At 45.9% G+C, this 26725-nt stretch overlaps 1 long non-coding RNA gene across 1 annotated transcript in view; it reads left to right on the top strand.

The window, feature by feature from the left end:
- LOC146548450 (uncharacterized) overlaps nucleotides 1–17629 on the top strand; it is a 38969-nt gene extending 21340 nt beyond the window's left edge. Inside the window, exon 2 of the long non-coding RNA XR_014890432.1 lies at nucleotides 7593–17629. This is a non-coding gene — a long non-coding RNA (uncharacterized LOC146548450). The remainder of the gene's footprint in view (nucleotides 1–7592) is intronic.
- Nucleotides 17630–26725: the final 9096 nt, after the last annotated feature.

Genomic DNA, 26725 nt, shown 5'->3' with positions numbered 1-26725 from the left:
CGAGTGGCTCCAGCAGATCTCAGGAACAACATCAGAGATCTCTGTCCAGAACAGCGCAGTCCCAGGAACAGCTAAGATACTGTGCAGGACCCTCAAGCTCCCAGTCCTCTGGTAGAGGACCCGAGCTGGAAGGACAGACCGCCCGCAGGGGTGGTACACTCTTTATATATCTATATTAAACATATGTGCATGTATTATTGTCCATGTTCTGAGCCAGGCACCATTCATACCTGTCGGTCAGTAGAGCTCTGTGTCCAGGCTTCTTCTGTGGTGTTTACACTTCATCTTTGGATTTTCCTCTAAAAACATCTTCATGCTCATCCTGAGCCTGGTTGGAGGACGATGCTGCCGCCACCCGTGTTTCACTAAAGACTGACCGCCATGAAGGGGCAGTGCAGACTTCCTGTGTGCTGTACCTGCAGTGCAGATGTGTCATGAATAATCCAGGTGTGGTTGTTGTTCAGAGGCTGGACTGGCAGCAGGAAACACTGCTGTTAAAGGTGGAGTTTTAATTACTTTTCTTCTAGATGTTGCTGTCTGTGTGTTGTTGACTCGTTCCTGCTTTTATAATCAGGAACAGTTTGGAGTGTGGGTCTGGATTCAGGGAGCGCCCCCTGCTGGCTTTTCAAGGCTGCTGTTGTTTGACCTGCTGTCAAATCTTTGCTGTTATAAATGTGTGAAACAGCAGAGGAAACATTGAAGATTGATCCAAGTATCTGCCCAGGAGCTGATTAATTCAGTACAGAAAGCTTAGTGTGAAACAGGAAGTACGGCGATGGAGAGAACACGAACTTCCAAAATAAAAGTATGGATGGCTCATTATTTAACAGAATACATAGAGCAGTGGTTTTGGGTGGGATTGAATGGTTTTCCAAAATTGTAACATTTTCATTTTTCCTTCTTGATTTTGAACTTTTCCAAATCGTTTCCTGTCACAGTACCGAGTGTGCTGTGTTTGTGTTTCTGACTCTGTAATTATATTATTTGATTATTGTTGTTCGTTTGGTTTCCTGTAGTTCATAGTGGAGTCCTTCCTTCCTCAGTGTTGTGTGTAGTCTTTGTCCCGTGTCCCATGCTCCCTGTTTTAAGCTTGCATGTCTTGAGTTTGAGTCTGTGTGTTTCCTGTTTCTGTGTATCTAGATGTGCGTCCCCTCGTGTCGTTAGGTCTGATTAGTCCCAGCTGTTCCCCCTCCTGTTGTTGTCCTGCTTGTGGATTTAAACCCTATGTTGTCCTCTGTCCGTTGTCGTACCCTCATTGTGTTGTGTTTCCCTCCATGGCCCTGGTTTATTTTCTAGTTTGAGTTTCTTGTTTCTAGTTTAGTTTTGTGTGTTTGATGTGAGTTTTCCAGCAGTAAAGCTGCTGTTTGAGTTTATTCCTCCGTCTCGAGTCCTGCATTTGGGTCCCCATCCTGCCTGCCACACAACACTAACCGTGACATTTTCAGAGACGGGTCACAAAACAATGGCAACGACTGCCCCTCCATTATGTGGAGAGCTGGCTGTAGCTTAGGTGGTAGGGCAGGTTGATGGTTCAATCCCGGAGCACGACTTGTTGAGCCTGTTAGATGGAAACAGCATAGAAAGAGGATTTACCAAATTCAAACTAGAAATGACAGCAGAGGGGACAGAAGACCACCAAAGTGAGACAGGAAGTGACCAAACCAATGACCGACTCACATACCTGAAGGACGAGAATCCAAAGGAACAGGAAGAAGGTTGATATAAATGTAAACCAGGAACCAGCGACATGGAAAACCCTGAAACAAAAACATATTAGAAAGAGACCAAACTCCTGACATTTTCACTTCCTTGGTTTTGCCCCACTCTTTCCAAGAAGCTCTGGTTTCCAGTGGTTAGCTGGGCAAGCAGCTTTGTTTTCCCTGTTTCAGGTTGGCCCTGATCAGCATGCGAACAGCAGCCTGTTTACCTCATCAAACAAACTGGCCTTCAGAGCGGCTCCAGGCTGACGACCTCAGCCAGGAATCGATGCTGAGGCTGAGGAACCCTGAGAGGGAAGCTGAGGGTGATGCAGACAGGTCATGTGATGCTCTTTTCTCTCTTTGACTGACCCAGAGAGCATAACAACGATGGGACCAGACTCACCTGTGAACCAGTGGCGTGTCTACAAAATTTTTGTTGGGGGGGCCAGGTAGGGGCACAGATTTGGAGAAGGGTGGCAGATGTAATTGGCAGATAATGTTAAAAACAATTCTACCAACCGTTAACCATAATTCAATAAAACTATTAACCTAATAACTGAATGCGCTTTTAACTCTTATTAGAATGAGATTTTAACCACTACGGTGCAAAGTTGTTAGATACTGCGTTGATAAAGTACAAGAGATACAATCAGTGCTTTGTCAGTGTTTACTCAGCAGTCAAGGACAGCAATATTTGCATAGTATTTTTACTGACATATAGTACACATATGTTTTGGGCAAAAACTTTTTTTAATATTAAAATACGAAAAAATTTTAACATACAATTGGCAAATTAGCCAATGCAAAACTTTATCTGCCTGTTAAAAAAACAAGATCATCTTCTCACAAACTGGTGTTTGATTGTGAAACAGGAAAAAAGTGGGGAAACAACTGAAAAGACTAACATTTGAATAAAACCTGAAAGCAAGTAAATACTTTCTATGCTGCCTTATGGTAAACTTTGGTAATATTGATCAAGAACAACACTGGCTGATGATGAAATACAGTCAGCTGGCATCGTGACACTGCCAGTATTAACCTACAGGGCTGGACTGGGACAGAAAATCGGGCATTTTGACTACAGACCGACCCACCAGGTATTAAAGCCATAAAGACTTTGACTGAAAACAAACGCTGCTGTGACAGTGATGTACAGTCTTGTTGGTATATGTATGATTTCTATACATTTTACATCAGATAAAAACTTTCAGATAATTATTTTTTAAAAGCGAGACATTTTAAATGAGAATTAGAAAGTAAAGTATTTCTTTGTGCCCCCCTCTCCCTGTTAATGCCCTACATGCCCCCCTGGCAACACTTTGCTAGACCCGCCCCTGCACAGTTACCAGCTGTCAGCTGCTTAGAAAAGGATCCTGGTGTTATTTGTCTCTCAGAAACAGTTCATAACTTCAACTCATCCATGTGACCTAAAAGGTAAACCTGTTTCTCCATCACCTGTTCAGCTCTGATGGTTCAGTAAGGACATCTCCTGGTTTCATCTTCATGTTTCCCTCTCACCACATATCCAAACCGACATCATGACCAGCAGCTTTACAGCTGTGGCTCCAGCAAACATCAGCTGATACTAGAAATTAATATTAAATAAATTCTAACAACAGCTGATCAAGCTTAAACGTGCTGCTGTTGTTTAGCGCAACATCTGCTGGTTTCCTGTTTCTGGCGCAAAGTGAGCGATAAACAAACAAGAGAGACGATCAGCTGATCATTGATCAGTTTCATGATTGAAGTAGCAACAGGAGAGGGAGGGGGAGAGAATGAGAGAAGAAGAGGCAGCTGTGCAGCAAAGACACAGAGTAACTCCAGCTTTGTGTCTTTTTCATTGTAGCTGAAGTCCGGGACAAACTGTTCCTTTTCACCTCAACATGAAACGCGTAATATTTTCTCTGAATGTGAGACGATTCCGTTTTTTACGGGACGGTTGGCAACTCTGCTAACGAACCTTATGAACAAAATAAAGTTCAACATCAGTAACATCATAGCACCACCCAGCTGTATAGAAACTCCGTCATGCTAGCTAGTAGCAGTACGGAAAAGTCAGCATAACGAAAATAAACTCCACCTAAACTTGGTTCATATCTGACCCAGAGAGACTGCAGGTCATAACTTCTTACCTGAAGTTCGGTTCACCTGACACTCTCGGACCGGGCGGCCGCCTCGGGGCTCTGCTCCTCCTGCCTCCCCTTCCCTCATCCACCTGCTGGCCTCTGTGGCAGCTCCACCACAGCCACCACCAAACAGCTGAGTTATTTTTACACATCAGCCAGCATCTGGCCAATCCACCACCTCTCATTGTTCGTGCCATTACAAAAATAAATAAATAAATAAGTCATCAGCCCACTGGGCAAATCACCGGTGGGCTGATGGCCAGTCCAGCTATGTTAACCTGTTAATCAAGGGTCCCCGATCCCAGTCCATGAGGGCCAGTGTCCCTGCAGGTTTTAGATCTCACCCTGGGTTAACACACCTGAATCACATGATTAGTTCATTCCCAGGCCTCTGGAGAACTTCAAGTCGAGAAAGTAATTTATCCATTTAAATCAGCTGTGATGGATCAAGGACACATCTAAAACCTGCCGGGACACCGGCCCTCGTGGACTGGGACCCCTGGTGTTAATCTTTCGCCGACAAATAGTTTTCTGCGGTGCCTCTTTCGTGCTTGGCTCTCCTTCCTTTGCTAACATGATGCTCATAGTGCAGAAGCCGATGCTGCATTCACTTACACTCGGATATCTGAGCTTCACTGTGAAAACATAATCATACATTTGATATTTCATTGAATGTTATTGTTTTAGCTTCGGGGTGGCACCTGGGGTGGCCAGTCTGGTTGGGGGGGTGGCCTGTGCCCCCCCCAGGCCACCCCGCTGGACACGCCACTGCTGTGAACACATCACTGCAGACACTGTTGGGTTTTCAGATTCCCTTCAGACTAATAACAAGAAACAGCTTTCCATCAATCAAGTTCATCAGTTGATCAGCAAAGGAGGAGCTGCAGCTGATAGGACATGACACTGGCTTCGTTTCAGCCATCCAGGGTGTTTGCACCAGTGAAAAACAACTAAATATATGTCAAAATAAAGGAAACAGGGTCATAAACAGTTTAGCTACCTGTTGAATTACTGTGCTGTCATTTCCTGCTCTCCTCTGAATCACCGTCTGGTTTCAGAGCGTCCACAAACAGCTCATCCTTAGAAGGCTCCTCTCTCTTTCTCCCACTCAGATCAGCATCCTCCTCTCTCGCCCACTCCCACTCCTCCACTCTCTCCACGCCAACACATTGCTTCACTCGAGCGGCTGCAAACATGTTACGCAACAGACGACACAGCAGAGAGGTTTGATCTGCAGGAAGTAACCCGACCTCAGCGTTCACAGCTGGACCGCCGTGTGTGTGTGCGTGTGTGTGCGTGTGTGTGTCACACACTCTTTAAAATCAAAGTGTTCGGGCTGCTCAACAAAAATTAAACTCTGTGATTCAAACGTTTGCTGTTTCTGACGACGTTTTCTGATCAATAATACGTCCAATTCGATCGGATGTTGGCTCCGGGTTCATGTTCAGACTGTATGAGCCACATTTACTGCGTGTACAGAAAAACACTGTTTCTCACCAGTGTCTATAATAATCAATAATCAGTATAACAAATACCTAAAATAAGGATAAAAAGAGCAAACTCAGGTGTAAGCAGTCACACTCATTCAGCTACAGCAGTCCTCACACAGAGGCTGAGTGTGTGAGGAGTGTGTTGTTTCTCTGTGTGTATATGGGGGGGGGGGGGGGGGGGGGGGGGGGTCACAGTCTGTTTGTGGGTCTTACAGTGTGGCTGCATGGATTGGGGGGGGGGGGTATCACAATCCTGTATCAGCCTCACAGCTTGTGTGAAGAACCCCTCCAGCATCCTGATGCTCCTGCAGCTGCTCTACTTGTCACCAGATGGCAGGAGGGAGAACAGGCCATGGTGGTGGGGGGGGGGGGGGGGGGGGGGGGGGTCTCTGATGATGGAGACTGCTTCCAGGGATGGGAGAGGGACTCCAGCTATCCTACTGGCAGTCCTAACAAGCCTGTTGTTCCAGCTGCCAAACCAGCTGTGAAGCTTAGCGTCAGGATGTTTTCTGTGGGGCGAGGTGTCGGGGGTCCTGAGTCTCCTGAGGGGCTGGAGATGCTTTGTGCCTTTTTGATGCTGGTGTGCTGGTGGAGAAGGATGGGCCGTCAGCTAGGTGCCCACCCAGGAACACTGCTGACCCTCTCCACAGCAGCACCATCTATGGTGAGGTCAGTGTCATGATGTTCGCCTGGCCTCCTGAAATCGGTCACCATCTCTGTCAAGCTGCATCAGCACGACTGCCTGATGTGCTTCAAAAGCAGCCGCTCAAAGCATTAGCTCACAACTGGTGTGAGGGCCACGGGCCGAACTGGGTTTGCTTTCTTTGACACTGGAGTTTTGATGGTGCTCTTGAGTCGTGGCACGGCTGCCTGATGTGCTGAAGTGTCTTTAAAGCTCAGGAATCTTATCTGGTCCTGCCGCCGTGTCTGGGTTGATGCTGGCCTTTCTCCTCTCAGGTGTCCCGGTGGCAGTGGAAGCGTGTGTGCCCGGGTGGTGTTGTTAATCTCAAACCACGCATAGAAGTTCTTCAGTTTATCTGGTAGAGAGCGGCAGGGGAGGGGCTTGTAGTCAGTGAGGCGTTGAAAGCCCTGCCAGAGCCCTGACCCCGTGACAGCTTCTTCCTCGCTTGGACTATGAGCTGCAGCATCTCCCAAGCTTTGTTCTGAGCTCTCAGCAGAGAATAAGCGTCTCTGGTTAGTCTGTGGTTAACGGGACCGTATCTGATGTATACTTATTGATCCCTGCAGGGAAATCAGTCCTCTGCGTTTAACCCATTCACTCTGTGAAGCAGTGGGCAGCCACCAATCCCAGGGAGCAGTGTGTTGGGACAGTACCTGCCTCGGGGTAGCCGTTCAGTGGATTCAAACCCCGACCATCCGATCCCCCGACTCAGCTGTGGAGTGGCACTGTGACACATGAACTTCATGTGTAGGAAACACGCGGGCTGCTCGCCGTTACGTTATGAACCAGCACAGTGAGCTCTGACCTCCACCCAGTTCAAACTTGTCCAGAACTTTCCGACATTCCTTTGATCTTTACGGTGACGGCTGTTCAAAGGCTTCACGCTGATGGTGCTCTGAGTGAGAGTGGCACTCAGGTCAGCATGATTTGCTCCATCAAATCTAATTACTTATTTTAGGTTTTCACGCATTTTCAGAGCCACAGCTGCAGCCTGCAGGGACTCTGAGACTCCTGCATTATAAAGCAGAGCATGCTGCTGTGTGTGCTTTCACCTCCACAGTGATGAATCAGCTCAACGTGGCCTCTAATAAAACTGTAAATAGCATCCACATGATGGAAATCAGCTTTAAAGGACTGATTCCATGTTCTCAAAAAGTCCACACCTCGCTTTCTTTTCCTGCAGAAGTTCAGAAAGTGAAGCTGAACTGAATGAGAATGAAGGAGGAGACGGGCAGCGGTGAAATATTAAAGAGGGAAGGAGGAGAAAGTTTAGCTGTGCACCATCAGCAAACCCTCCACTGTCCATCGCAGGTTACAAAGCATCACAACGCACATGCTCCCAGAAAGCACCAATGAATGTTACTGACCCTTTCTGTGTACGCGGCGAGCTGCAGGGTTCATTCTTGCTCCTGTTTTAGGATTTCAGGTCATTTCTGCAGCTATGCAGATGATGCTGTGTTTCAGTGCACAGCCCGGTGTCGTCGACGTCGTTGGTTATTGTCGTTGTAACTTAACCTTCTCTCTGAAGCTGCAGGGTAGAATAATAAGAGGTTAGTGTTCTTCACATTCCTGTTTCTGCTGTTTGTCTCTGCAGGCATTTCAGACGCTGACCTCGTGACTCAAAGATGATCATCTCCTCTGGACCGAGAAGGAGAATCAGCTTCTGAAGCCACCAAACATTTCTCACCCCAACATGGCAGACGACCTCTACAGCAGCACCTTCTCTGCTTCGGAATCAGACTTCTCCTCATCGTCTTCGTCCTCAGCTTCAGCCGCCTTCCTCACACTCGAGCAAAGGGCGGCCTTCATTTTCGTCCTCATCCTCTTCATCTTCTTGGGCCTCCTGATCGTCCGTTGTTTCCGTATCCTCCTGGACCCGTATCGGAGCATGCCCTCCTCCACCTGGACCGACTACATGGAGAAGGACACCTTTGATTATCGGATTTCCTGACAGGCAGCCTGAGAGGCAGCAACCCTGACAAACGACAGTTAAACTGAGGCGACAATCACGCTAAGAAGGTGAAGCACAAACACAGGTGCACATTTTCCCACAAGGCGGAGAGAAACCAGACGACAGGCCACAGGGTTAAATATGCCTCTGTGACACTTTGTTGGTGTATAAAGTTTATTTATTCTACAGAAAGTTGGTGAAAAGTTCGAGCAGAAAAGGCGAGCTCCAAGTTTAATAAAAACACGACTTTCCAAATCGCTGAATAACTTTGATGATGTGAGCAGCTGTGGTTTGCTTCCACAGCCACTTTAGTCTGATGTTAGGCCTCTTACCTGGTACTGCTGAGGCGTTGTTGTTATATATGAAGTGTGGCAGGTGGGAAAAGGAAACGTGCGCTCTGTGTTTCTATAGCTTCCGGTCTGATTGTCGCCTCAGTCTGCCCGGCAGGCAGCACATCTGGGTAAAAATCTGCATTTGTCTCAAATCAATCAGTGTAATTGGAAATGTGTGAAAGTATTGAAGACATGCAAAGTCCTCAGATATGAACAAACAGCTCATGCAGATCAATTTGCACGTTTGGAGTTCTGATTGGTTTGAGATGTGCAGGTGCCATTTTTGCTCAGAAGCCACCAACGTTTAGAAATCCCTGCGCTCCGAGTGTTACAGGTGACGGATTTCTACAAGCAGCGAGCTGCCTGCCGGGCAGCGTGTCAGGGCTGCCGTCTCTCATGGAGAAGACAGTCTTTTTGGTTTTTCTTTTACTTTTTGTTCTCTTTCTGAACTTTTATTGACTCAGACTCAAAGAACTTACTCTGACAGCTGCTGAAGCTCACTGAGGACGCGCAGCCTTATTTGGAGGAGGAGGCTCTGCTGATGAGTCTGCAGAGCCGAGATGTTTCCAACATCTCTCCATCGTCCTCCTGCCGGGCTGTTGCTTAGTAACCAGTGATGTCTGCAGCCAAAACACAGAAAACAAACGACCCTCAGCTGCTGTTTCACCAGTCTGGCCCGAAGCCGACTGTCCGCCACAGCCGGCGCTGAGATCACATCCACAGGTGGGTCTGACCTCAATCTCTGTATCCAATCACAGGAAAGAAGAACCGGAATGATGAAGACTGCTCTCACACCATCAGCCATCCCAGAGGAGCGCAGAAAATGTGCTTCATTGCGACGTTTCTGGAAGTGCTGACACGGACTCATTTTTATGGACTTTAACAGGTTCAGTTAGCGATCACACTGAACGATGACCGTGCTCCCCTCTGCCAGAGCACACCACAGCTTAACCTGTGAACATCTGAACAGTCAGCAGGTCATCGTGACCCATCCAGGGCCGTGACGGCAGTTTGGGTTCAGCCAGTCTCATAAAAAGTTTGTATATTTGAGACACTTTACTGCCAGAACACCTGGGTCAAATGTTCCCGTGTGGAAGGTGTGGTGATTACATTCAGTTCCAAATATGATGAATGGGTTTAATCCAACATGTTAGATCACCTGGTCACATGAATATTTCAGTAAATATAGCAGGTTTAGGTTCTTGTGCTGGAAGCATGAATGTTCTGTCTGCCTTCCAATCGCAGCAGATCATGGTTCACTGTTAAATCTCAGTTCAGACACTCTGCCAAACACTTTACCACACTGCCAAGTGGGATGAAGAAAAGTCTCCCATCTAAAACACAGGATGAGAAATAACTGCTGTAAATTCTTCTATATGATCAGTTTAGTGTGCTAATGAACCTGAATCCATCAAACTCTGCGTCTGTTTGGAGATGCAGACTTTCCATAAAGTGGCTGAAACCATCGAGGCAAGAAGGAAGTCATGTTAGGGGAAGCCCACTGTCCTCGAAGGTTAACCCTTTAAAGACTTTGAGTTTTTGTCTGTTGTGCTTTTTGTTTTTGTTTCTGGAAGCACGACCGTGTCTCCATTTCCTCTCCATAAACGTGTTCCAGCCTGTTTTCAGGCAGAGAATCAAAGTTCTGCTACACGACAGTCTGCTAATCTCAAAACTGGAGGACTTAATGGATTTAATGGTTTCTTATCAGAAGCAGACCTGGTGACACACTTATGGACGACCTTGTCGTGCGTCGCAGCGCTGCTCTCCTGACCTGCTGCTTTGGAGCAGCTTTAGTACCTGAGGGACTTCGAGGCTCATCCTGCTGTAATGAGAGAAAATAAGCGTTTCTTTAATTTCCGTTGCTGCACTAAATGTTCGGTGCAGCTTTTCCTGAAGTTTGATGGGAGCAGAGAGAACAGCTGTGGAGGAGACCTCTTCCCACAGCAGCAGCTCTGCACTGATGTGTTTTTGCTTTTTCCTCGGGCCGCCTGCAGAAGCTCTGCTGTAAAGGGCTTCCTCGTGGTTGGAGGTCTCCTGTCAAACCTGTGAGCTGAAAAATCCCCTCGAGCAGACAAACAGTTTGAAGCCGGTGAAAATGAAAGGCCTCCCCTCTCCGGGTTTTCATCATGCAGGTCAGCTGAGGTGTGGATGGCAACGCGAAACAGACGGCATCGACTGCCAACTCCAACACAGTGAGCAGTCCGGCGTCCCTGAAGATGTTTGTGATCCTCAGACTGGGACTTACGGGGTTTCCCGACCCGTTTCCTGTGCCTCCGTGGATCTGCCTCCCAGTATTCCTCCCTCTTTCTTTCTGTGAAACTCTAAAAGTCTCTGAGGCACTTTGGGGGGGCGCTGCTGCCGGGGATACCCTGAAGGAGAAGCCATCGGCAGAAAGCGAAACGGGTGATTGTTGTCCCTGTGCAGCAGAGGGAGGCCTCTTCTCATCAAAGCACAGCGGGGTCGTGGATCTGAGATCTTTGGATTTTCTTTTTCGTTCATTTTTAAAGTTTTGGGGCTCGCTCCAGTCCCAGCAAAGCCCTCCGTCACATCACAGACAGCAGTTTTGATTTCTTCAGCACATGAGTGAGCATCACTGAAGAGTTCGTTCGCTCTGCTGCTCCAGTCACGCTGACTGTCATGGACACGTCCGTGTCCAACAGCTCCAAACGGGCTTCAGACTCCATTTAAAATAAATAAAAATTCAATATGGGCTTCAGCACTCTGGTCCTGAAATGTTCGATTTTTATAGTTAAAAATGAAAGAATGACTTCAGTCCTACATTTCAGCAGATTTTCATAATTTGATCAACTTAAAATTCCCAGATTGTTTTTAAATTTAGCATAAACATGTATTATCTGAAGAAAATCTGATCTGATAGGTTAAACTTGGGCTTTTTTACTATGTAACATTAATATTATTGTTATAATTCAAATATGAATTATGACTCAGGTCATATATTCATCTGTATCGCGACTCAAACAGCGAAACACCAACGTGACGACAAACAAACCCGTTTCCTGTTTGAGGCTTCAAACGTTTTCCTCACAGGGACGCTGGAGACTTTCCTGCTGTCGTTTGTTTAACAGGAAGTCCTTCTTTTACCGTGACCTCCATGAGTCCTTTTCTTTCACACTACTTTCAATAATAATAATCATACTCTCTGTGTCTCCGTAGAGTTTACAGGTCACTGTATGTCACACTCAACACATGTAAGAACACACACTCAGCAGTAAACGAGTGCATTACTGAGTATATTACTCCAAATAGTTCACAAACACTTTTCTAATCTCTGCTTTTCTTCGCACAGTCTCACAAAATGTCCCGGCTGCCTGTCACGAGGCACACCTGTGACAATATATCATATACAGTCTGTGCACGTGCACTTCCTGTAACACACACAGCGACTCACTGCCAAACTAAGCTCCACCCCTCCGGTCTGTCCCCCTCCTGCCTCCATCTGTCAGTTTGCAGGTGAAGCACATGTTGCTAAAGCTTATAAAGAAGAAAAACTGCGATAACGGAGTAAAAGAAGTGTGAGTAAGTGGCTCTGTCTCAGACTCTCATGACGCTACTGTCAGCTGCTGCACACCTGTGCAGATGTGCTTTAAAGCTGTGGACAGGTGTGCACGCACGCAGTCTCGTACACCTGCACTGTGGGGACAAAGATGTGGACACACTTTGTTTTTGTTCTGTCCGTGGGGATTTGTGTGCTCTCTGAGTGGCTCCACATTATTATGCAGTGATGTGTGGAGTACCAGAGGCTCCAAACACGAGTGATATGCAGTCTGAGGGGGGGCTGTCCTACTCAGGCTCGTTTCCTCACAAATGTGGAGCCATTTGCACAGCCGAGGTAATCCTGTGCAGTTTATGTCTTATTTGCTAAATGGGAGTGAAGCCAGCTCGTTTTCCCTGCAGCTCTCCGTCCGCAGGTGGAGCTCAAACAGCAGCTAAACTCCCAGGATTACACTGATGGCTTCAGTTATTACCCTTATTCCCTCCTTTCGTTTTAATGTAGACACGACAAAGACCCTGTGGCTGAGTCCAGGGAGAGCAGCGAGAGTCAGAGACGAGGGAGGCAGTGAGACGTTCATTAAGCCTCCGTGGATAAACACAGCAGGCAGGAAGTGTCGTCATTCGTGCAGCCGAACCTGAGAGCCAAATACAGGAAGAGTGATGAGCTGACGGTGGGCCAAAGTATCCAGTTCACTATGGTCGTGTCCAAATTCATGGGCTGCATCCCCCTGAGTCTACGTGGGCCGGGTCCTCAGAAGGTCGGGTAGGCCGGAAGTAAACGGCTGTGGAATGTGACGGTCTCGCCTTCAGATTAGCGTCGCCGCTGTCTCGGTGGAGTTCAATAAACTCAGCCGTCTGCTCCTTGCTATCTAAAATATAACAGGACACTGGAGTAAACTCTCGACCGTCTCACACTTCTGTTTAATCAGTTTTCTGTTTGACGTTTAGTCAGCTGTGTGAAAATCCCAGAGGAACCCACCCGGGGGATTAATAAAGTTTTATCTAATCTAATCTAAGAACTTTAATCTCAGCCAAACCGATTTACTCACGAACAAATAAAACACTGAAAAAAGCCCAACAATAACATTTTTAGGTTGTCTAAGTGACTTACATATCATGTTTAACCCGAGCAGCGAAACTCCGCGGTGATCTGAAAATGATGTGCCAGGAGTTGTGCCATTCTCGGCCGCATCAGTAACCCTCGAGCTCCCGGCTAGCTGTCGAGCTGGTGGGTAGCAGACGTCTCCGAAAACATCGAAGCACTTTTGCAAATATGCGATATCTTGATAAACCGAGCAGATATTTGATGTTTACACAACTACTTTCTCGCCTGAAAATATGTTAAAAGTTTATTTTGTGACCCAGAAAGATTAATAAGAGTGATTTTAAAACTTAGTAGCGGCCGCCATTGTTGGAAACTAGAGTTTGGCTGGGCCACGCTATGAATTCTGGGATATGGTAGGTCACGAAGGACACACCCGACCCATCCTTCAAATTCGGGGAAAAGGAGGACGCATTTGTCGGCTGCATTCGGAGGAGTCTACGAATTTGGACAGCCTTCGGCACGTCGCTGTGACGGCCTACAAATGCGGCCTCAGGAGGATGCAGCCCATGAATTTGGACACGACCTATTTATCCACAATCTGATAAACCTTCAAAATAAATGACTGAAACGTGACATCCTGTTACAGGAAGGAAGCTTTTATTTTTGTAACCCTGACAAACAAAATGATCCAGATGTAGTTTGTTCTTCCTTTTTATGAAAACCTTCAAAGTAAAATCTCAGTGTGCGCGGCTTCGCTCTGAAACTGATCAAACTTACAGCTGATGAACAGCTAATCTGTTTTGTGCCGTTGTCTTTACAGTGTGTCGTTGTGTTAATAAATGTTCCAGCATAACATTAAAGCACGTTTCCTCAAAACTGTATTTTTATATCAGAAAGTCTCATATTTCTTAATCATAGACGAAACTTTGCTTTATAAATAAGATTTATGTTTCATATAGAATCACAGCTTCAGTCATAAACTGAGTGAGCCAGTTTTTTCTTTTTTAATGTTTTAATAAAAAATTCAACAGCTTTCAAATGAAACATGCATTTTGCATTTTTGTAACGTAAAGTCACAAAAACCTTGAATTATTGATCTAAACATTGTGTGTTGATTTTACACAATAAAAACATGTTAAACTTTGTGATGATCCACTTCTAGGAAATAATTATTCAAAGCAGGATTTTCCTGTGTAACAAAGGAAAATAAATTCCAGTTTAAAAACACTGATGATGGACTGCAAATGGCGCCCCTGAGCCTCCGTACTTTAGCAGAGCCGTTGGTTTTCTTTATTTGGTCGAAACGAACTCGTCTGACTGTCTGAGCCCTTTAATCGTTTTCAACCATCTGCTCTTCCTCCTCCTCTCCCTCGTCTCTCTCTAACTGTATCCTCCTCTTCCTCCTTGCCTTACACCAAGTCTGTTTACATAGGATTAGAAACTCCAGCAGCTCTGTCGCTGCTGTTTTTTACCCTTTAAGGGAGTCGGGACGTCTGTTCTACTGTCGTGTCTTTCTTTCTGTGTTTCAGACTTTGGGAAAGCAGCGACGTCTGAGCTCATCTTTGCCCTCGAGCTGCTGCTTCACCCAAACTCTTAGTTTGTTCATGCTGTATTTAAAGGGAAAATCCACCCAGAGTCCTGGGTGGGTGCACTGAGCACTGGGAGGGGGGCAAAAAGAAGTCCACTGACTGTGGGAGTGACGTGAAATGACCAGAAACAGACAAAAAAGCTGCAAAGAGACAGAAAACCACTCAGATATTGTGAAAATACACATTTCTAGTCGTACATTTGCAAAGCGTGTCGGTTCAGCTTTGCAGCATCAGAACGATGATCAACCTGAATTTCAGATTCTTAGTTCTGCTGGATTAAGTCGAGTAATATTCACAGTATTACTGCGCGTCCGATCAGAACATGTATGCTGCAGTCATACGAATGTCTTACAGGTTATATGTAGGATGCACCAATCCAGCGATGAAGCGATGACACAAGAACTCGCTCGACTCCTTAACCTGAGTGAGAGAAGTGAAAGCATCGTTGCTCACTCACATTAGAGCCGTGTAGCAACAGAAAAACGTCTGCAAATGCACAAATAGAACCTGCTCGTGTTACTTAGTTGGGTTAGCTTTGTTAGGTTCCTCCAGGAGGACAGCCCATGAACAGCCGCCCAGCACCTGGCTCGCCTTTCCCACCCACTGGACGCTTAATTACAACAATCAGAGATGTTTGTTGTTGCGGCCACCTGGCGGACTCTCGGTAGCAGACCGCCATTATGTTCAAACCATCCCCAAAACTCGGTGTGTGGATCGTGGTGCTCCTGTGAGCGGCTCCTCGCTGCGTTTCAGAGGAAACTGTTGAGGACTTCAACCTCATACTGGTGGAAGCTGACGGGGCTGCTGAACTATATAAGTGATGCATACATATAGTTCATTTTAACCAGTTAGAGCCGGTGAATTTCTGCAGCACCTTCTCGTAACGTGAAGAACGTGACGAGGTCCAGAGGTGGTGAATGGTTGTCACTGTGAGAGTTTGAGTGAAACAACCACAGAGAGGAAAAAACACGACTTGTGCCAAAGAGGCAGGAGCGTTAAACAGAAACACAAACCACTGAACCACCACAGTGGGACGGACCCACTGTAGAGTGGCCTAAGGACCCACACGGAAGCACTGGTGGATTTTCCCTTTATGCAGCTCCTGTGGAAATGCCCTGAAACTGTGAAGTCTCTCCTTTTAAATGCAGTTTTTAAATCTTTCACAAAAAATGATGTTTTCTATGCTCTGTGTCGTGGCTTTGACAACGTGTCACAGAAACAGCTGAGCGATCGCTGGCGTGTAGATGTACGAATCACGTGTCCTTCTCTCTGCAGTGTTCCTTCACCTGGTGACAGCGTGAACCTTTTAAAGTCCAACAAACAGGTGATTGTTTCTCAGTCTGGACATGAATGTTGTGTTTTATTAATGCAAAGTTCTTAGTTTTGATAAAAACTTGGCGCTTCATGGACACGTGAGCTGCTTTTGTTCTCTCTGCACTCGGAAACAAACGAGTCTGAAAATCATTTCTGCTGTTTTTACATGTTGGGACATGAAAACTGGGAAAAGGAACAATTTACCAGAGTTAAAAACACACACACACACGTGCAGAAACCTGCTGTATGAATCTGACACCGTTCGCTCGCCTGAGGTTCGCTGATTTCAAACAAAGCTCCATCACATTTTGGCAGCTGTGAACATGAGCTCGGTGTTTCGTTGGATCTGTGGGTGCTTCCCTCCATCCACACAGCAACAAAACATCAGAGATTTGGGGGAAAGGTTTACTTTGTCACTGTGACGTGACACTGGGTGACCGGACCATCGGTTTGACAGGCGTGTGGAGGACTGTGGTACGGAGGGAGAGTTTCTTTGGTGACGGCTGCTTCTGGATACGGGTCCAAAACTAAATCACGTATCAGTGACTGTTGGTGGTTATGGTGAGGGGAAGTGGTTCCTGACAATGGGGGAAAAAGACCTCTACTCATAATGGTCAGCAACCCTAACCATCTCCACAACACAACACCATAAACACATGAGAAGCAGCGAGGGTGGGTAAGAGGGTGAGAGGTGAGCGGTAGTAGCCGCGGATAAGCGTTCGAAGGCGTTTGAATCCAGGATGGGGGGTACGTAGGATGGGAAGGAACAGCCTGAACACGTCTGTTATCAGGGTGAGAATTTGTTATGTTCAGCTCCAGCCTTGAGACCACAGCTGGCGCCGATATGGTAGCCGCATGAAATGATGGTGGTTTCCTTTAGTGTGAACAACTGCGTGTCAATTTCACAGTTGATCTAAATGTCCGCCACTGGCCTCTCAATCTCCCGTTGGAGAGCCGTGAGCTTCTCCAAGATGTTATCCAATTTTCGCTCAGAGAGCGTAGTCTGATGGGGTTATAGCAGTCAGGCGACGAGGCCTCTGAAGACCCACCTTCTTAAAGTCTTCCTGCCTGAGTTAAATGACTCCGTCTAAGGTTGGCAGTCAGTTTCTGGGGTGAGGCTCCTGAAACGCTCTTTGGTGACGGCGGTCGTGTTGATGTTGATGGTCTTTAGGGTGCAAGGGGTTGTGAGTACGATGCAGATGGGTGGGGGTTGTGTCACCGTACGGTGGGAGGAGCTGAAACACAACCGACACAAATTTCTGATCAAAACTGTTTGCATTTTCGTGAAGATAACTCTTTATTGTCTTTGCACAGTCATACCTACTACAAACACGAAGTTAGAAACTGTCACTGCTCACAGTAACTTAATAAATAAAAAGAACGAGCGCATGTTTCTTTAACCGTTCTTTTGTTCATTTTGTGAGAAAAATGAATATTTTGGGTCATTTTGACCTCAGCGTTACTGAATCTGGTGATGTCAATGAAAACAGCAGAAATCTGATTACTTAATGCAGGGCGGTGTGATTGAATGCTTCGCTATGTAGTTTTCATTTAATGGTACATGATTTTCAAAATAAAACATTTCCCGTTTCAGTGTAAGGAAAACACAAATGACACAAAGACGTTTCTGCGTCTTTGACCGCGCAGCACAGTGAAGCTTAAACTTTTGTCTCTCAGCTGTGTTTTTATCTGCTCTTATTTTTTTACGGTGCAGGTGACGTGCCGATGGTGTGTTTCAGTGCGTGAACAGAGCTCCTCTATATTTTCTACGTGGCTGAAAGTTGTTGTGACTAAAGTGAAGTGTAGACTAATCTTTCTGCCTTCTGTCTGAGCTCTTCACGAGTCTGCGCTCTCGTTTTGTAAAGAAATAAAACTATTGGACCTAAACTGATTTCCTTCTCTTTCTTTGGCTTGATTTTGCTTAAATGTTGCAGCTGGGATCCAGATGCAGGAGCCCTCGCTCTCAGGGTGTAAGTACTTCCCTCTCATCCAACAGGCTTCTCTGGGTCTAAGGGCTGATGGCGGACTCTTTGTCGAGTCATTGGCCCGGTCTGTTGTCATGTGAGTCGTTAAGGTCAAGGTACGAGCGGCAGCTGAATCACCTGCCCAGGGACCTCAAAAATGATAGGTGACTTATATTTGGTGTCACCGGTTCTGTTGAGTGATGGTGGTTTACTGTGGACGTAGGTCCCCATGAGCTTTTAAGACTGAAGGAGCCTCTTGGAGTTAAAAAGCATAAACATCGTGCTACCTTCAAATGAAGCACGTCACAAAGTCAGAGGGAGAACCGTCCTCCTACAGACGAGCTCCCTTCATCATCAGCAGCAGTGAAACTATTCAACATGTTCCCTAAAAGCAACCACACGTTCCCATTATACCCACAACGTCTGCAGATATAAATGAGATGAAAGGTGTTCCTGATTAAAATGAAGGGTGGACTTTGACATGTGGCCATAAATAAATAAAAACCCAATCGAGGACAGCAGATTAATATTAAACTAACACTGCACCGGATCGGTTGTTGGTGTTGCTGTTAGCAGCTGGCGGCGCTTTAATGATGAGCTCCTGTTCAGTTCTTCAGCTTTCACTCGCTGTGTCGACACGGTCGATCGTTTCCTTCTTTATAACTGTCAAAGTAAAGAGCGCCACACAGACTCATTCGATAATCAATGGAGACGGCTTCGTGTGTTTTCAGAACACAAACGTGACGCGTTGTTCAGATGTTTTGTGTTTGTGATGCCTCCTCACCGACTGCTTGGGTTTCACTGACACGTCTCAGTTTAAAACCTGCAGGACAAACAGAGCGACTGGAGGAAGAAGATGCTGCTTCATCATCGCCCTGTGGACGCTCATATGGAGAGCTAATATTAGCCTGTATTTCCATAATCTGCATGTGTGTGTGTGAGTCATCATGCATGGAGGCTGACAGATGGTCGACGGGTGGATGACAGAGTACAGCACGCTACAGCGTGCCCAACAAACCAGTGAACTACACCCAGTATCCACTGATAAAGAAACAAACGCGCTGAATTCCTCCTTCTCTCTGACACGACCTCTGTGATGTCATCGTCTGCCCGCCGCACCGCCATCGTGTTGAAGCAGTGAGATGACATCAGGCCCATAATGTAGGAGTGTGTGTTTGCCGTCCACACGCACGCACACATGCAAAATCACCACAACCTGGTGACTTTTATATCAATCCTGTTCCCATGACAACCAGTCCTGAAAATAGTCGAGAGGATGCCAGCGGTTTCTGACCACAAATTCACACACAGTGAACAGTGACATTCAGTGTGTGTCTGTGTATAGGCGCTAGTTAAAACCACAGGTTTCCAGCTGCACCACTCATCTTCCTCCCAGCATCTCGTCATCAGCGGTTGACACTGTGTGATCTCCACAGAGAGCTACTGAGACATCTTTGTGTTGGGATTTTGTGACAAGATTATCCTTTTCCTTTTATCATCCATCCATGCATCTTCTTCTGATCCGGGGCCGCCTCGTGGGGGCAGCAGCCCAAGCAGAGAAGCCCAGACCTCCCTCTCCCCAGCCATCTCCTCCAGCTTATCCGGGGGAACACCAAGGCGTTCCCAGGCCCAGATATAATCTCTCCAGCGTGTCCTGGGTCTGCCCCGGGGCCTCCTCCCGGTAGGACATGCCCGGAACACCTCACCCAGGATGCATCCTTATGAGATGCCTGAACCACCTCAACTTCGTCTCTGGCTCTTGACGAGGGCGGTCGCACTTTCTCCCTCTCCCTTCCCTTATCTTTCCTGCTTGGCTTTCTCATGTCTTTGGCTCCATCCACACCAGCCCGGATAGATTTGAAAGCTGTGTTTTCATCTGAAAACGCTCTGTGTCCACGCTAGTGTTTTCAGTTGTTCTCACGGAGTTGTGCATCCACATTGAAACAGCTGAAAACGCTTACGTTCCAGTCCTGCACAAAAGGAGCATGGAGCATGTACAAACTGATGTTAATCTTTTTCAGGGCTCTCAAAATTGAGCAAACAAAACAGCTGCTGTATAACGCCCTCCGCTGTCTTTGTTTAATTGGTCACATGACTGCATCACATGACTAAAATGCGTCATCGTTTTAGAAAGTCTGCGTTTTCGAGTGTCCACACTGTGACGGGGCAGCTCCGTTTTGAAATGTATGCGTTTTCGAGAGCGTTTTCAAATCACTGCATTTTCCTTGGGAAAAACACCGTCTCAGTGTGGACGGGAGGCCAAAACGGAGAGAAAACGATGCGCGTTCAAACGAAAACGCATCAGTGTGGACGTAGCCTCTGTCTAGTCTTGTCTACTTCTCTCCCTCTACCCTGGAAGAATCTCACAGTCTGTTCTCTAAAACCTAAAAGAGGAATTATGGATTTGATCAACTGGTTCCTGACTGCCATTGACATCCAGGTGAAGCTTAGGCTTTTCTGGCGGCGGACTGGAAAGCGATGTCGAGCGTGCTTTGTTATATTTGCTCAGAACAGCTCCGTGGAGGGGAATTTGTTTTCCACGTCCCTGCTTGGATACGCAGGGCCCGGCTCTCTGAGACCGTGCTGCCTCAGGACGGTTCATCCAGACTCTCCTGCTGACTGGTTTTTCATCCCCTCGGTGAGTGGAATCTACGAGCGTGAAGGCTCAAACCCCGAGTATTTACGTCCTTTGACTCGAGCCTCTGCTAAAAATGATGCTTCCACCCCGCTGAACATGGCGCTTTTTAATGCCCGCTCATTGACTAATAAATCATTCGTGCTTAACGATTTTATATCTTCTAAAAAACTGGACTTCTTATTTCTGCCTGAGACCTGGCAGCGGGACTTGGACTAGTCGTCCCTCATTGAACTGTCCCCGAACAGCTATTCCTTCATCAGCTAGCCTCGGGGATCTGGTTGTGGAGGAGGTCTCGCTGTGGCATTTCAGGGCCGTTTCTCCTGCCGCTCAGTGAAAGAACAAAATGAACAAAAATAAAGTTCAACATCAGTAACATCATAGCACCCACCCAGCAGTATAGAAACTCCGTCATGCTAGCTAGTACACAGTATGAAAAAAGTCAGCACAACGAAAATAAACTCCACCTAAACTTGGTTCATATCTGACCCAGATGGACTGCAGGTCATAACTTCTTACCTGAAGTTCAGTTCACCTGATACTTGGACCGGCGGCCGCCTCGGGTCTCTGCTCCTCCTGCCTCCCCTTCCTTCATCCACCTGCTGGCCTCCACCACTTGCTAATGTTACTGAATCTGTGGAAGCTCTGCAATGCCACCACACGAAGTAACGAGTAAGGAGCCTATCTAAATCCCAGTAATGAGTAACGAGCCTATCTAAATCCCAGTAACGAGTAACGCGTTCCTGGTTTTGGCATAATAACTAGTTACCGTGCTCGTTACCACAATAATAACGTAGTTACTGTAACGCGTTACTTAATAACGCGCTGGTCCCTACTCTGTTCTTGCGACTGCACTGAGCTCTCAATGCATCTACATGTCCCAGACATCCTGGTGATCCTAGACTAGACAGAGCTGATGTGTCGAACAACATCCTCACCACTCCTCCAAAGTGAGATGCTGTAGTACACAGGTGTATGTGGAGGATACCTGTCATGGTCCTGTCACATCAACACTAGGGATGGGTATCGTTTAGGTTTTATCCGATACCGGTGCCAAATCGGTACTTTTGAAACGGTGCCGGTGCTTAAACGGTGCTCGAACCGGTGCTTAAAGAATGGAGAACACAAACTTTGTCCAAAAACCTCTCATGTTCAGCTGGTTTTTTGTAAAAAGATAACAACGTTAGCCTTTTCTGCAGCTATGGGGCATATATGGCATCACTCTTGGCTGGAAGCAGTGCTTAAACAATGGAAAAAACACAAACTTTGTCCAAAAACCTCTCATGTTTAGCTGTTTTCCACTTTTTCTTTGGTCATTTTAGCCTTTTTGGCCAGGGTGAAGGGAGTATCTGCCATCAAACAAGAAGACAGCCGCATGTAGCTATGATGATGTTTGCTAGTTCACCTTACATGCATTAATGTAATAACGTGGTTAGCCTACTCAACGTAAATTACACACGAACATTAAGCTACTCACGCAGAGAAGAACGGCTGCTGCTGCATCATCATCCTCATCATTTCTGCTACACTGGCAGGGCTAGGGGCCAGGACTCTCCTCTTCAGGTTTTTGGGGGATGTTGCTCCGGGTCCGATAACTGGCAACCCACCCGACGTGCACAGTGTGAGGTCTCGCAGCAAGCTATCAAATACGGCGCATTTCTGGGCTTTAAAAAAAACCGCTATGCGTCGCCAGCTGTTTCATCGGATTCGAGGTGTTACCTCCTTTGACAGTATCACAGTATCAGCTTAAAGCACTTGTTGCTGCTGAGTTTGCATATTTTGCTGTGAAGTACAGCCAGACTTTGACCGCTTCGCCTTGGGCATTTTAAACCTGTAGCTCTGCTCTAAAAGAACGTACATACCTGGACCCGCCTACTATCCTCGGAAACGTAAAATGATTGGCTAGAAGTGTATCACAGCTCAGGAAAAAAAAGCACCGAAATAAAGCACCGAAATGTGCGCTGCTTTTCGATCTGGTTACTACCGTTTATGTCAGAACCGGTGCCATTATGGCACCGGACACCGGTACCCATCCCTAATCAACACCGTGGTGAAAAAGGCCCGTCAGCGTCTCTACCACCTCAGACGCTTGAGAGACTTCCAACTGCCCTCCAAGGTGCTCAGGAACTTTTACTCGTGCACCATAGAGAGCATCCTGACGGGAAACATCTTAACCTGGTTCGGGAACAGCACCATGCAGGACAGACGAGCTCTACAGAGGGTTGTGCGGTCAGCTGAGCGCACCATCCGCTCCGAGCTCCCTGACCTGCACTCAATCTACAGCAGGCGGTGCTGGACCAAGGCCAGGAAGATCGTGAAGGACCTCAGCCATCCCAACAACAGACTGTTCTCTCTGCTGAGGTCAGGAAAGCGATTCCGCTCCCTGAAGACCAACACAGAGAGACTGAGGAGGAGCTTCTTCCCGCAGGCGATACGGTCTCTCAATCACACCACCACACAGTACTGACCCACACATATGGTTCTTACACACACTGGACTTTCTGGACTTTGGTTTTGCACAACACTGGTCATTATATTCTTCATTTCCAGTTAATACTTGTACAGCTGCTGTTATTGTGTATATATTTATTTATAATTCTTCATACATTCTTATATAGTTCAATATTGTGTATTTTGTTGTACAGTTATTTTATTTTCAACTTTAATTTATATATTTTATCTTATTCTTCCCAGTTAAATTTACCCTTCATTCTAATTTGTGTTGTACAGTTATTTCATTTTTAACCTTAATTTATATTTTATTCCTTCCTAGTTAAATTTACCCTTTTTAATTTTTCATATTTATTTCCTATCTTATTCATAGCCTTTTCCTTTTTTTGTTTTCTTTAGGTCACGAGCAGTTGTCCAAGCATTTCACTACATATCGTACTGTGTATGACTGTGTACGTGACAAATAAAATTTGAATTTGAATTTGAATTTGATACTACGTCTACTACCATGTATGTCTACACACATCCAGTGACACTGCAGCACTAGCTGTAAGTACCAACAAAGCCCCAAGCCTACTGCTGATAAATGTGCGGTTCTCGAGACCCGCACCATTTCATAAACACACCACTCAATCCAAAACCTAACTTATATGTACCTGGTATAGAATCAGGTGTCAAACTCACGTTCCTTCCTCAACCTTGTTGGACAGGTCTTCTGCAGCTGATGCAGGCATGTGGGGATGGTTCAGGGACCGAGCAGCATCATGATCATGTGAGACTCTGCTCTTCTTGCTCTTTGGGAGCGACTGGTCCACTCAACTCACTCTGGGGCTTTACATTGTCAGGTCAAGACACTACAATAATCCAGCGTGTGTGTCTCACAGAAGGCTTCAGCAGCATCTCGGGGTCGACTGGTCCACAGTCCAGGACCATACGTGGGTGTGAGGAACTCTGTGAGGCCGCCGGGTTAACATCCGAACATCACAACAAGCAGTCAGAGGAAGCAATCTGTTCTTATCATCTTCATCACTTTCATGCACATCAATTACATCCATCACAAACACCTACTATGTCACTATGGTAACCGCTGTGACCATGACCCCCACCTTTTGGACTGTGGGAAGAAGCTCGCCCAGGCATGAGGGCAACATGCAGCTCCAGCTCAGCAGGAAGGTCGAAGCTTCCTGCGGTGAGGTCATGGCAGAGGACATTACCCCTTGGTCGGGAGGGGGGGTTTGAGGGTATGATTACGCTTTAATTATTCCATTAAATGCACTTTAATTTGCCATCAGCACAGCGGGGGAGCCACAGTCACACATTCAGCCTTTCCTCGCTGATAATAATGATGGAATTGCTCCTTCCTGTCACACTGTGCACGCTCTCACTGATTATTTACTGGAGGATTTAAAGCTTTAATTAGGATTAATTCAGGCTGAATAAGAAATTTAAATGGAGGGGAGGGGGTGTTGCTTTATTCTGAGTCAGAATAACTAATAATGAAAGTCCAGTTTCCTGAACACGTCTGTCCAAGCTGCTGGTACGTGACCCTTCAGCCTGCATGTCAACCACTAAACTGCTACAGTCACCCTGCTGCTCGTCTCAATGGCACCGGGGGGGTTCTTGGATAGATGTTAAAGATCTGCACACTTGAAGCTGTTATCACATACTTGTATATTTATACAAGAGTACAAACATCTTCTGTCCTCTCAGTGTTTGCACTCAGCAAACAAACAGCACGTTACTCTGAACCAGAGAAGCCGCTCGCCCTGCAGGGCGCTTTTATTACGGAGCTTTAAACAGCTTCCATCAGGAATGAATGAATTGTATGTAATTATTCAATCAACATGTTTGTACCAAGTTAGTCTAATTAAATTCATTTAAATTCAGGTTATATTGTTTAAACACTTTGGCACATCAAACGTCAGTCTTGTTACATGAACTAGTAAAATATTTGTTTGTCCAATGATAATCTTGTTGAATGAACAAATGTAACTTATGTGTGTAGTACATGTTGTGTTCATATTACATAACGTTCAACAAAAACAGATTTACAACAACTTCCAATACATCCAGTCCTGGGGGGCATAACCCAGAAGAGACAGGTACACTCAAAAAAAAGGAAATAGGGTGGTTGTTACATTACAAAAGTCTAACTTGAGCAAAATAGTTTCATGTTTCTATGGTGAATCCAATTAAATCATGATGGATGAGATTCAACCACTTAGTTTGTTCTTCTTCAGATGACCTGATACAGTCTAGGAAGAGCAGTTAGTTGCCTGCACTCACGAAATTCACAAGATCACACGAGATTTCAAACCACAGGACAATCACTGGGGTTATAAGAGGCAGAAAACCACACACACACCACGTGTATGCTGTGGCTGTCGATTGTGGTTTAACCTGGAAAGAAACATGAAGAAAATTCTGCATCAAGCATAGCGTTCCTGCTTTTGTTAAGTTTGGCAGCTCAGTGGCTGAGTGGAACCTGAGGGAACAGTGCGAACCACCACCACGCCACCAAAATTAAAATAAAGGGTAAATTTAACGAGGAAAGAATAAAATAAAATATCAAAATTAAAGTTAAAAATAAAATAACTGTAGAACAAAATACACAATATAGAAATATATGAAGAATATATGAAGAAATACAGAACAAGAGCAGCTGTACGAGTAATACACGTTTAAATGTAGTTTAGTGGATTTCTCCCTGTGCAGTAGCGCTGCTGCTTTAGATAAATGCACCACAGCTAATGAACAGACTTTGTCCCTGTTAGACTTTTAAGAGACAACCTGCCCACACAATATGCCAGGACACTGTGACTAACACGCAGGGACACACGGATACTTGACCTGCGATCGCCGACGCTGATGTTCTTCTTTCTGGCAGGTGTGGTGGAAGGAAAACTGAAAAGCTGCGATGACATCCAAGGATGGTGCGTGAGTTACAGATCAGGTATTCTGAAGGCAGCATGCCATTCATTTATCAGCTTACTTTCAAAATCAGGATGTGATGACACAAACGGATCCGTGTGTCCGACTGAAACCTACATTTACAGAAATACTTTTCCTTAACTTTAAAAATCTTTGGTAGCCATTAGCAGAGGTGTGGACTCGAGTCACATGACTCGGACTCGAGTCAGACTCGAGTCCAAGTCATGTGACTCGAGTCATTCATTTTATGACTTTAGACTTGACTTGAAAAAATGTTCTAAGACTTGTGACTTGACTTGGACTTTTACACCAATGACCTGGGACTTGAATTGGACTTGAACCGGTTTACTTGAAAAGACTTGATATTTCACCCCAAATATAAAATTTAACACACATATTATATAGAAAGTGTGCATCATTAATTCAAACCACACTCCGTACGTATGTGTGCGTGAGCTGTAGCACAGACAATCAAATTAACCCGATTTTTTTTTTTGTGTCCCGTTTGGATCTTTAGCATCAGAATTGTTGTCTTAAGGCCAAGAAAGATGCCAAGCGGATTTATTTTACCAAGTGGATCATCATGGCCTTGCCATATTGGTCCATTTGATTGACCTTTATTATAATTATGAATTTATTTTATTTTCAGTTGCTACAAACGGGACAGACATGACTGGGGGATAGGACAGGGAGAGAGAATGAAAGAAAGAGAGGGAGAGAAAGAAAACCAAAGGGGAGAAGAGACGGTGAGAAGGGGGGGAAGAAAGAAAGAAAAACAAAACAAAACACCTGGATCACCTGTATGGAGAAAAAAAACAGGAGAAAGCAAACAACAAAGAGCAACATAATAAAAAGAACAGCACCATCACAATAAACTAGCTAGCAGTAAATATCAGTAGATACTAAATAATAAACGATATTGTGCAGCACGCAAGATAGACAGCGCACAATGTGCTTTGAGGCAGCAGCCAAGAAAGCTGTAGTCCGCGTCTGTGAATACAC

This window comes from Mchenga conophoros, linkage group LG22 (assembly GCF_057382185.1).
Source record: "Mchenga conophoros isolate Kocher_MC1m ecotype Shallow Benthic linkage group LG22, M_conophoros_male_GT1.1, whole genome shotgun sequence".
Lineage (NCBI taxonomy): Eukaryota > Metazoa > Chordata > Actinopteri > Cichliformes > Cichlidae > Mchenga > Mchenga conophoros.
This window is presented reverse-complemented; position numbering and strand designations above follow the sequence as displayed.